The 11,280-nt window shown below is 57.6% G+C and overlaps 1 protein-coding gene across 1 annotated transcript in view; it reads left to right on the top strand.

Moving 5' to 3' along the window:
* Positions 1–261: 261 nt before the first annotated feature.
* PSD4 (pleckstrin and Sec7 domain containing 4) overlaps positions 262–11,280 on the top strand; it is a 30,574-nt gene continuing 19,555 nt past the window's right edge. The window contains exon 1 of the mRNA XM_079111294.1: positions 262–415. The gene's annotated coding sequence lies outside the window, so the exon portion shown is untranslated. The remainder of the gene's footprint in view (positions 416–11,280) is intronic.

Raw genomic sequence — 11,280 nt, 5'->3', positions numbered from 1 at the left:
AGATAATGGATTTGTAGGAACTCTCAGTTATCGCCCTGGCCCAGGCCCGCACGTATCTGGGTCTGGCCTCAGTTTCCGGTGTATGTGCTGGAAAAACAAAGCAGAGAGCGCCCAGGAGTGCCAGCAGCTCGCGGGGCAGCGGCGCAGGGCAGGCCGCGGGCAGGCGCTGCGGGAGGCCCTGCCCTGCCTGGCCGGCCCGGCCCCGCGCTGCTGCCCAGACCAGTCCGACGGCTTCGCCGGGCGCCGCCGCCCGGATCGCCCGGCCTCCCGGAAGCGCGTCCCTGCCGCCAGCGCCCGAGCGCACCGGCCCCGCCGCACAGCAGCCCGCAGCGCTCCGGGTCCGCCCGCGCCTGGGCGCAGAGCCATGGTGCGCCCGGCCGGCGGGAGGCGGGAGCAGGAGCCCGGCGGGACAGGGGTAAGGGCACGTGGGGAGGGCTGGCCGCCGATCGGGTGTCCCCTCCGCCCTCCACAGTGACAGTGCCTTGCACGGGGAGCACCTGCCGTGCCGAACCAGGGGCCTGGAGCTGGAAAGAGGCTGCAGGAGGGTCAAGAGCGCAGGGGCCCGTGAGAAGCCGGCGCCTACCAGGATGGCGAGTACTGGGATACAAGGAAGGCTTGCTCTGCACCCTGGGAGAGTCGTCTGGGCCTGGCTCGGGAGCTCCAAGCCCCGCTGGGGAGCAGGGGGCCTTCAGAGCTCAGTATCCCAGCCAGCGCCCCAGAGGGCTTTGCGCCTAATCTCCACAGCGGTCCCTGTGCCAGGACCAGGCTGGTGCTGCTGGGTGGGAGTTGCAGGGCTGTGCGCGGGGTGAGCTGGGTGCTCTCCCCACGCCCTGGGTGCCCTGGCAGTCCCCTTGTCCCTGCCTCACTTGGTATGTCTGGCCAGAAGGCATCAGAGACCGGGGAAGGTAACCAGTGTCAGCTTGGCTGATAAGCTCCCATCCCCTCTGGGATCCCTTTCTGGTCCTAGAACTAATGCTCGCTGGCCTTTCGGTAGGAGGATGGTGGAAGCAGGGATGTGAGTTCTTCGCTGGGCTTTTCCCAGGGCACAAGGTGGATTTTGCTGCCTGGCCAATGTGCGCACCTGATCCCAGTGTCCGCGGCCTGCCGTTCCAGGTCAGGAGTGAAGTCCTGGACAAGTCCAGGCTCCACCTGCCCTTGAATCTCATTAGCCTGCTCCTCCCCAGGCCCAGAGCTGATTGAATGTAATTAGCCATTAATTGGATGTCTGTGAACCCGTCTACTTGAGAAACACGGGAGGTCAAGTGTGGATAGCTCAGCGCCGTGATTCACTCTGCCGTGCCCACGTGGCATGTCCTCCTGGTGGAGAGTCTGCATCATTCCTTGTTCATCTCCTCCACTGGCAGCTGCAGGCCCCAGGCACGTAGGTGCTGGGGAGCGCTGTCACTGGAAGGAGGGTACAGGAGAGAGAAAGGAGCAAGCGAGCAGATAACCACATTATTTCAGAGAGTGATAAATGCTGCAACAGCAATAGGAAAACAAACAAGGCAGTGAAACACAGAGCGAGGAAGGGCAGCCAGCGGCCCTTCTGGATGAGCTGGGGAAGTGGGCCCATTCTCAGGCCCTACAGATCTGAAGGCACAGGACACGTGTCCTCTGTGGGGACTTGGAGGCTGCCATAGGGGATCAGACAGCAGTGGGCAAGTGGCGAGAGCCCTCTGGAAGTCCTGAGAGTGTGTCTGCTTGGAAGGCTGCAGGGGGGGCGGAGGTCTGGGCGTCCTCGGGACGGCTCTGCAGGCTCCTTCGGTCACTCATTTCCTCATTCACTCAACGTGTTTATTGCTGGCCTGTATGTACCAGGAGCTCGCCCAGGTTTTAAACGTACGTTAGTGAACAAAACCCGACCCCCGCCGCCCTGGCCCCTGGGACCTTATTTTCTTTTGGGGAAAAAATGGACAAAAAAACCAACGGTTTTCATGCTGGATCAGATGAATGGTATGAGAAGAGCAAAGCAGCATAAGGGTTTGAGGGTTCCGGGCTGCTGTGGTCAAGGGGGTGGTCAGCCCAGGCTGAGCAGAGGAGGTGGAACTTGAGCAGAGACCTGAATGAGGGCAGGACGCAGCCATGTGACTCTGGGGGAAGAGATTGCACCTGGAGGGAACAGGGAGGCCTGAGCCATCTGGATGTCTGGAGGACGGGGTGAAGGCCCTGGGCTCTGGGAGGCCAGCAGGATCTGAGAGCTCCGGAAGGAGGCAGAAGCCAGCTTAGCTCCTGCACAAAGCAGACGGTGCCCCCGGGGGCTGTGCAGAGTCACAGTCTCCTTGCAGACCTCCAGTCCAGCCTGCTAGTTCACACCAGGCAGCACAGGTGCCACCAGAGGTGGACAGCATGCCTCCTGGGTTCACATAGAACCACAGTAGGAGGCAGAGCCCAAGGTTTGGGGACCAGTAAAGACCCTGGGAATTGGAGATTGTCTTCTGGAACAATTCTAATAACCTTGCCTTTTGTCTTAAAGCTAGTTATGTGATCTCATTAGGAGATTTTATCCCACTCCTAGCAAAAATTCTGGCTGGAGAGCATATGGTGACTGCCAGACCCCCCTTTAAACACCATACATGCAGGAAAGCAAATAATTCTCCCAGCAGGTCTGTGAGGTATATTCTCCTGCTCTCCCATTTCACAGATGAGAAAAGGGGCCCAGGGATGCTGAGAAGTGCCCAAGCCTGCAGGGCAGGTAAGTGAAGAATCCAAACTCACCATTGGATGGCACAGCTTTTGAGCCAGGCTCTTGGCTACCATGCTGTTTTAACGTCAGAGAGCCAACCTTGGGCTGCGCAAGAGTCTCCCTGGAGAGCTTCTAGCAAGGGCAGTTCCTTCTGCTGGCCCAGCTTTTAGAGAGGTACAGAGTTTGACAAATTCAGCAGATCCCTTTATAAAGTAGTTGTGACCTCGTGGCTTATTCCTATGATGGCTGGTCGCAGGCCCGGGCTAGGACATGGGTACACAGTGCACACCGAGTCAGTGGTAGGTTCTGTTCAGTTCTGCCCCAGGCTGGGCCCAGCCTGGCACCCAGGGCTCAGTTTCCCTGTGGCTGTTGCAACCCTCAGCTATCATCTCATGCCTGCCTTAGATGTCAGCCCTGTTCCCACCACTCTTTCTCCCCCAGTCTACCCTGGGACACCTGGATCAGGGACACACACCATTGCAGTTAGCTAAGGGCGGGGAGCAGTGTTCTGGAGGCAGTTGATGTCTTAGTCTGTTTTCTGTTGCTATAACAAAATACCTGAGAGTGGGAAATTTATAAAGACTAAATGTTCTCTTAGCTCCTCTTAGTTCTGGAGGTAGGGAAGTCCAAGAGCTATGTCCTGGTGCATAAATAGCAGGACTTAATACTCAAGTAACTAAATCATTCTTAACAATCCATCTTCAAAACATGCAGATGGATTCCATCCTTTTTCAGGAAGGGTAGAATATCTCATTGAAGGGATGTACCATGTTTATGGAGCCAGTCACGTGGATTTACAGTTTTTTCCCCTATTTTTATTTGTTTGCTATGATAGACAAAATGCATTAAGCCTGCTTGTACCTAACCTCTCTCACTTCTGTGGCTGTTCCATAATGTGGCTGTTCATAAATGTGATTTATACATAAATGCAAGTTATGTGTGTTCTAGATTGTGGCTGATTTCCAAAGATGCACGACTCTGTACTTGTGAGAGTGCTGATTCCCCATAGTACCACCAACTCACTGTATCAGCAACCTTCTTGTCTTGCCAGTGTGACGGATAAGAAATGTTACCACATTGTAGTTTTAATGGGCATTTCTTTCTAGCGAGTCTTACATAAGTTTTAAGCTATTTGTCTTTCTGTGTACTGTTCATATCCTTGTTATGTTAGTTTTCTGTTACTGTAACAAAATACCTTAGACAACCAACTTGTAAGGAAGAAAGGTTTATTCTGGCTCACAGTTTTGGAGGTCTCTGTCCCAGGTCAGTTGGCTCTGTTGTTTTGGGCCTGTGGTGAGGCCGCACATTATAGCAGGACTAAGTGGTTGAGCAAAGCTGCACAGCTCATGGTGGGGAAGTGAGAGAGAGAGAAAGGGGCTGAGGTGCCATTATCTTCTTTAGGTACACCTGTGACCTAAATCCTCCCACAAGGCCTCCTCCTTCTTAGAGGCCACGCCACCTCCCAATTGCACCATGGATGGTGGACTAAGCCTTTAACACAGGGGACCTGGGCGACTGTAGCACTTGGCCTACATGTTAAATCAGACTTTAGTCTCCATTATTGATTATTGAATATAAGAGGTCTTTCCTCCCAGGTCCCTGGTCCTCACAAAGTCCTCACGTCGCACCCCCGACTCTCCTACCCATGAATTCTGTTTTTTTCTGATTGGTCTATCCTTGGAACTGGTCACATTTTAGAAGAATATATGGTGTTGATTTATATGCATGTATTTTTTATTTGTTCTAATTAGTTGCATGCATTTTAAACTTACACGAGTTGCATTGTGCCACAGAGCAACACTTTTTCCTACTTTTTAAGTCAATGGTTTTCATCTTTGGAACTGGGGATTGAACCCAGGGGCACTTAACCACTGAGCACCATCCCCAGCCCTTTTTATATTTTATTTAGAGACAGGGCCTCATTAAGTTGCTGAGGCTGACTTTGAACTCATGATCCTCCTGCCTCAGCCTCCCAAGCTGCTGGGATTATGGGTATGGGCCACCACGCCCGGCTCAAGACAGTGCTTTTAAAAAGACGTATTCGACTGTGAGGTGTCTACTGCGCTTGTGGCTTCTGATGGTCAGACTGTGCTGCAACTGGAGCTCATGGAATTAGGGCAACAGCCGGCTCTCGTTGGATTGTTCTAGAAAGTTTGTTTGGAGAAGTGGTGTTCCGGGAGCCTTGAGTGGTGGAGAGGGTTGGATGGACGGCGTGAGGACACATGCTGGGACTTAAGGGACGGGCCATGGACTGCTGAGGCTCAGGGTGGGGGGGCGAGGGTCGTCCTGGGGAAGGAGGTGGGTGATCTCAGAGGGTCTCAGAGGGTCTCAGAGGGTCTCAGAGGGGCGTGGGGTGGCATTGAAGTGGCATGGGGTGGAGGGTCTCTAGCCATAGGATTTTCGGCAGGAGCCATCTCCCTGCAGTGGGGAATTGGGGTGAACCGGACATGAACCCCAGGGCTGTCCCCGCAGTCCTCCAGGTCAGAGGCTGTGCCAGGGTGGGGGCAGGCCTGCCGGGAGGCTGCAGAGGCTCTGCCCTCAGGAAAGGCGAAGATGTGAGGGCCTGGAGGGGCCAGCCTGGGGCGGGCTGGGGGCGCCCAGGACCCTTGCACAGGCGGCGAGGCCTGAGTCCTGCCGGAGATTCTCCGGCCTGGAGAGCGGTTTGTGGCTCTTCAGTGAGCTGGGGAGGTGGACACGTGGGAGTGCAGTCACCTGGAAGAGTGCGAAGGGCCAGAGGGAGCCGGCCCCGGCAGAGAGGAGTGGGCGGACAGGCGGACAGCCCAGGAGACCCGAGCACTCCAAGCACCCTCCCGGAACCAGTTCGCTAGCATTCTGAGTCTTGGGCAGAGTTGTGGGGTTACAAACTACGAGGCCCAAGGAGCCATCGGCCTTCCAGGAGGCCAGAGGCAGCCTGGGGTACGCCCTGGGGACGTGCAGAGGCAGAGGATGCAGGCAGCCTCGGGAAGCTCAGGTGTGCAGGCTCAGGCCCCTGGGCAGGAGCTCAGAGGCTCCAGCACTGTCCCTGCTGAGAGCTGCCCAGCTGGGCTGCCCCTTTGTCCCCCAAGGGTGACCGTGGAGAGGGCTCTGGAGAACCCGGGGCTTCGTTGCTGGGGGCCAGCTTGAGCAGGGGCACCCCAGGAGAATGCGTGACCCAGGAGTCGCCCTGCTCGGATCCTGCCTGCTCGGCCTCGTCCAAGCCCACCTGTTCCATTTGAAAACTCCGCCTGCCCCTCAGGCACACTGGGCTCCTGCCCCGTGTCGGACGGCCTGTCAGGGCTGAGACCTTCATAGGGGACACTTCCATTGCGTCTCCCAGTGATGGAGATGTCAGATCCCGCTGTACCAGGCGTTGCACATTTACCCGTCCTGCTCATGATACTGGAGACTAGAGCTTTTCTCCTTCGTATGATTAAATATTTTCCTCTGAATTCGCATCCAGTGGGCGTCGTCTGCTTACCATGCATCTGTGGATTGGGAGGTTTGCTGTCCCTCTTGCATTTTGTCCAGTCCATGTTAGATAAGCTCAGAGCGTTCCTTCTGAGGAGAGCTCCCAGACAGGGTGGGAGGAACCCTTTCCTCTACCCTCTTAGACTTAGTAGCGGGACCTGTGAATGAAACTGGCAGACACCTCAGCCGGGGCAGCCAGAGCCTTCTGTGGGAAGACAGGTTTCTGTAGGAAAAACGGATGTGTTTTCAGGAGAACAGACGAGAGCGCGTCGTTGGTAATGTTTGTGCGGGGCTCCAAAGCCCTCCCGGGAAGGGATACGGGTGGGCTTTACTTCTGCCCTCCCTTCTGGGAATAGGCTCCTTGAGGAAGGAACTCGCGGCAGCCCGTCCTCCAGAGGTTGTGCTTGGAGTCATGTAAGAAAAACTCCGGGAAGCTCCTTTCTGCAGCTGGCAAATCTCAAGGTCCTCACCTTTAAATAGTTTTTATCCTAATTCCGCTTCCAAGCCAGTTCCCACACCAACATCAGAGAGGTCACGTTGGCAGCCGCCTGAGCGGGTGGCAGGTGAGGTCAAGTGGAGCAAGCCCTGCTGGCCCACGCCCGTAAGCCCAGCTACTCCGGAGGCTGAGCAGGAGGATTGCGAGTTCAAGGCCATCCCGGGCAACTTAGTGAGACCTGTCTCAAAATAAAATCAAAAGGATGGGGGATGTGGCTCAGTGGTCAGCACCTCTGGGTTCAACCCCTAGAGCCACAAAAACAAACCAACCCCACCTGTGCACACCCTCCAGACCCCAGTTGCCTGTCTCTGTAATTCTCAGGCTCCACCAGCAACCAGGGGACAGAGACTGTGAAAGGATCTGCCAGCCTTCGTGTGGACGGAGGAATCCAATCACTAGTTAATTAAATTAATTTAATTGGCTAATACCTTTATTATTTCGCTGAAGATAAACACATAATGATTTTTTAAAATTAGGTAAATTTCAGACAAGCATAAAGAAATTAAAACTTCCTATTCGGTCACCTTGCAGATTATCAATTGGCTGTTTTCCTCTTTTATTGCCTAAATAAACAAGCTTTGAAAAAATAGAGGAAAGTGAATAGCCAAATAGTTGTCTTACTTAATATGCTATAAGCATCTTTCCACCTCACTAAATACTCTTCAAAAACAAGATTCTAGAGGGGGCCTGGGTCTGCACTCGGCCTTGTGACCACCCCACCCCCAACCATTTATCTGATTCCTGGTTTTGGATATCAAAGGCCTGAGTGTAAACATGCGCACATGCACTTCAGGAGCTGTTTTGTGGGTGACTTCTGGTGGAGGGTGAATACCTTGAGCCCAGCCCACTGCCCATGTGAGAGGGGTGGACCCACAAGTAGTGGCCGCAGGGCGAGTCCCCATCTTTAAAACTCATTGAGCTGGGAGAGGCCCAGAGGCGAGGCCCAGAGGGGAGGCCGGAGAGCAGACCTCCATGCTGGCAGTGAGCCCAGGGCTGTCCAGGTGCTGTGCCCCGGGCACCTGCCTGCAGACACAGCTCTTCTGCTTGCGTGGCAGGGTGGAGACAGACTCCTAGTTAGGGTTGGGTAGCCAGGTGCAGCGATGGGGGCTGGTGCTTCCTGCCCTTCTCCAGCCTGTGTGCTCCTGCGTGTTGGAGGTGGGCAATGATTTGCCCCTGGACTGTTCCCCTTCCTCCCTGTCCTGCCTCTAAGAGACCTCTCCTCCAGAGGGTGGCTTTGTCCCCTCAGGCCTACCCCTGGCTCCCTGCCGTGGCTCCTGGGAGTCCACCATCAGAGGTCCCTGGGGGGTAAACATCTAACTCAGCAGAGGGACACGCAGGGAGGCGGGTGTCCGGCTGCCCTAGCTGGGGGCCTGGGCTTGCAGAGGCCGGAGAGCTGGAGAAGGAGCCCTGGTCGCCTTACACCCAGGTTTCCCCAAGGGAAAGAACTTTGGCCGCATCAAGTTCAGGGGTTCCGGAACCCTCTGAATTGCTTCAGGCCTCCTCCTCCTCCCCTGCCAGGTGGCTGGTACCCCTGGAAGGTCAGTATTTAAGCTCCATCAGCTTGAGAGCTGTAGTCAGCTGCTGAGTTGAGAGGAAGCAGCTTCAGGCTTACAGCACCGTAGCAGCTCTGCTGACTTGGAGAGAAGGGCTGCCTTGGTTTACTCATCTGTAGCATGTGGGTGGTAACAGGAAGAGCAGACGGTGTCCTCACTGGGGTCAGGTTCCTAGGTTCAAATTCCAGCTTTTCCACCTGCTACCTGTGTGAGCTTGTGTGACTGCTGTGACCCTCAGTCTCCTCATCTGTCTGTAGTGTGGGTTCAGACGCCCCTCCCCCATGCACCCCGAGAGCCTGGTCAGGGTGCTGCAGAGGGCCTGGTGAGGGTCAGCAGGCAGGGCCCTGTGTAAGTCTAGGGCCCGTTCCCCTTCCTCTGCTGCCCCTGCTCTTTCCCCTCTGCCTCCCAGAGGGGCCAACTGTGCTGAAGTCCCCAGGGCTCCTCTCAGAAGTCAGCTGCTCCCCCTCCTGGCTCAGTGGGTGAGAAGCCACCTTGTCACCACCTTGCTGAGCAGCTTCCTCTGTAGGCAAACAGGAAGTGGCTCACCAGGGCTGCAGGCACCGTCTGTGTGGCCGGGCAGGGGGCCATGTGTCCTCTGGTCCTGGTGGGAGGTCCAGGAGTGCTGAGGAGAGAGCCCGGGAGCTGGGCTGGAGGGCCCGGCACCAAAGCTGCCCGCTCGTGCCCGGCGCTCGTGCCCTGCTGGTCCCCCCCGGGGATCCTCTGCCACGTGCTGCTTGCTGCGGTCCTGGGAAGGAGGTGGAGACCTGTCAGACAGGAGGGAGCCTGGGTGCTGCAGGGTCACCCGGAGTCTGGAGTGAGCAGCAGCCTCAGTCCACCGCCCGCGCACTGGGCACGCCGACTGCGGCCTGGAGGGCAAGGGCAGGCAGTTCTGTTGCTCGTGGTCTATCTCCAGGTGGCTCATCGGACATGGGTTGGGCAGGCCCTCTGGTGCCAGGCCAGCCCAGTCCTCACCCTTGAGATGCATGGTCAAGGGGAGCCGTGGACCCAGGACCCAGTGGGCGTGGGTCAGGGCGTGGATCCTGCCTGGTGACCCTGCCCAGCTTTGAGGTGCTGTGGATGGCCGGGGCGGCTGGACCTGAGGGGCGCAGCCTGGGCGAGGAGCGGCCTGTCCTCCGCTCATGGCCAGCCGGCTCCTGCCCTGTGGCCCCTCCAGCCTGGTGTGACCCCTCCCAATCCTTCAGGTCCGCCTCTCGTCCCTCTGCTGTGCAGTAGCTTTCCACGAAGCCAGCCCCTTCCTGCAGCAGCTCCCCTGTGGCAGAGTCCCAGCGACATGCGCTCCCTCGCTCACGTCCTCACGGTCCCCTCCTCCCTGGTGGGCTCTGCCACCCCAGGCTGCGATGACCTTTCTGCTGGTCACGCACACTCTGTTAGCTCCAGGTGTGATTTCCGGTTCCGCCTTGAAGATGTCAACTAGCTCAAAGCCAGTAGGTCGCCGGGCCAGCCCTGGGCCTCCCTCCCCCATTCTTCCTATTTCTGCGAATGTCACCGTTAACACATGGGGCGGCTCAGCTGGATCCTGGGAGTTGCCTTGATGCCTCCCTCTGAGCAGGAAGTCTGCACAGCGGTCCTGCGTGTGCATCCCGAGTCTCAGGCCTGTCCTCCTCCGCTGGCCCCGCTGGGCAGTCCCCCCTCCGCTGGCGAGATGGTCTCCTTGCTCTTACCGGCCAGCCGTCCTCCACACCGCAGGCAGATGCTCTTAGAAACGGATCCACAGACACACGGCTGCCTCCTGCCCTGGCATCTGCCCACCTGGGCGGTGCCTGGGCTCACTTTGTAGAGCTGGTGGGGTGTGGCGGGCGCTGGCCCTGTGGACCCAGACCCCTCTTCTCCCACTGGGCCTGCTTTCTGTTCTCTGAACGTGTGGGGACCTTTCCCATCCCAGGCAAGAGCGAGACCTGCAGCTCCCTCCGCCCCCTTGGCTTCCCCTCCTGCTGGACAGCCTGCCCGACCTCTGTCATTGTCCCCAGCCACCATCGCCCTTCACCTCAGCCGCTCACTTACTGTCACCGGGCTGGAAGCCTCCTGAGGACAGACTCCCAGGCTTTCATTCCCCGCTGATGAGCGGCTCCTAACAAAGGGGTGCTCAGGGCAGGCACAGGCCTGGGCCCGAGAGGAGGGCTGCACGGAGGCGCTGTGACCAGGCCTGGCTGTGAGGAGCTGCAGCCAGGCCTGCGTCACGGAGCTTGAGGGGCTTGTGAGACAGGCCTGCCCCAGGGTCTCGGAGCCAGGGTGAGGCCTGAAGACCTGTCCTGGAGGGGAGGCCCGTCCTGTGCCACCTGATCTCCGCCTCACTTCACAGCAGCCCAGAGGCCAGGCCTCAGCTAGAACCTGGGCCTCCTGCGATTGTGGCCTCTCCTGCGGCCCCACCTCCGCCTCTTCCCCCCTCCCTGCCTCCTATTGCAAGTTCACCAGGGTGGAGACCTGGCCATGGCCTCAAGTCCTGTCCCGCTGGCCCCTGCTGGCCTCCTTCATCCCGGTCAGGGCTGCAGACAGTGGTGGAGGAACGGGCGCGTGGCTCCAGGGGCATGTGCCTCCGGATGCCCTCGAGCCTCAAGGAGGGGCATGGCCAGAACAGGGCCCTCTCAGCAGTAGACGAGGTGGCCTGGGGCTGCAGGCAGCACCCTGTGGACCTGCTGGAGGAAGAGGCTCCTGGGCAGCCAGGTGGACTCTGAGGTCTAGAGCTGAGGGTGCGGTGGGGTCTCTGGACCAGAGGGGTTAGTGGGGGCTGAAGCTGGAGAAGTGGACAGAGTAGCGGAAGAAGAGAATGGGACCGTGGCCGTGGCTCCCCCTCAGCCTTTGTGTCAAGAATCTGCAGGGAAAGGAAGGGACAGGGGTTGGCTTCTGTGCTCAGAGGCTCTGAGTTCAAACCCGGCTCTGTGACTCCCCAGCTGTGCAGCCCTGGGTGGTGGCTTAACCTCTCAGATCTGTTTTGGAGTAAAGTTTCATAAGCAGGTGGGAGAACCCCTGGAGGAGCAGTTGGGGACACTTTGTAACTAGAAGGCAGTTGTGTCAGGTGTCATCTTCACCAGTGATTTGAGCTACTTAGCCATGCAAACATTGAAATGCCATGTTAAAAACTG

This window comes from Sciurus vulgaris, assembly GCF_902686455.1.
Source record: "Sciurus vulgaris genome assembly, chromosome: 14".
NCBI lineage: Eukaryota > Metazoa > Chordata > Mammalia > Rodentia > Sciuridae > Sciurus > Sciurus vulgaris.
The sequence above is the reverse complement of the archived record's forward strand: the minus strand, read 5'-3'. Positions and strand labels throughout refer to the sequence as shown.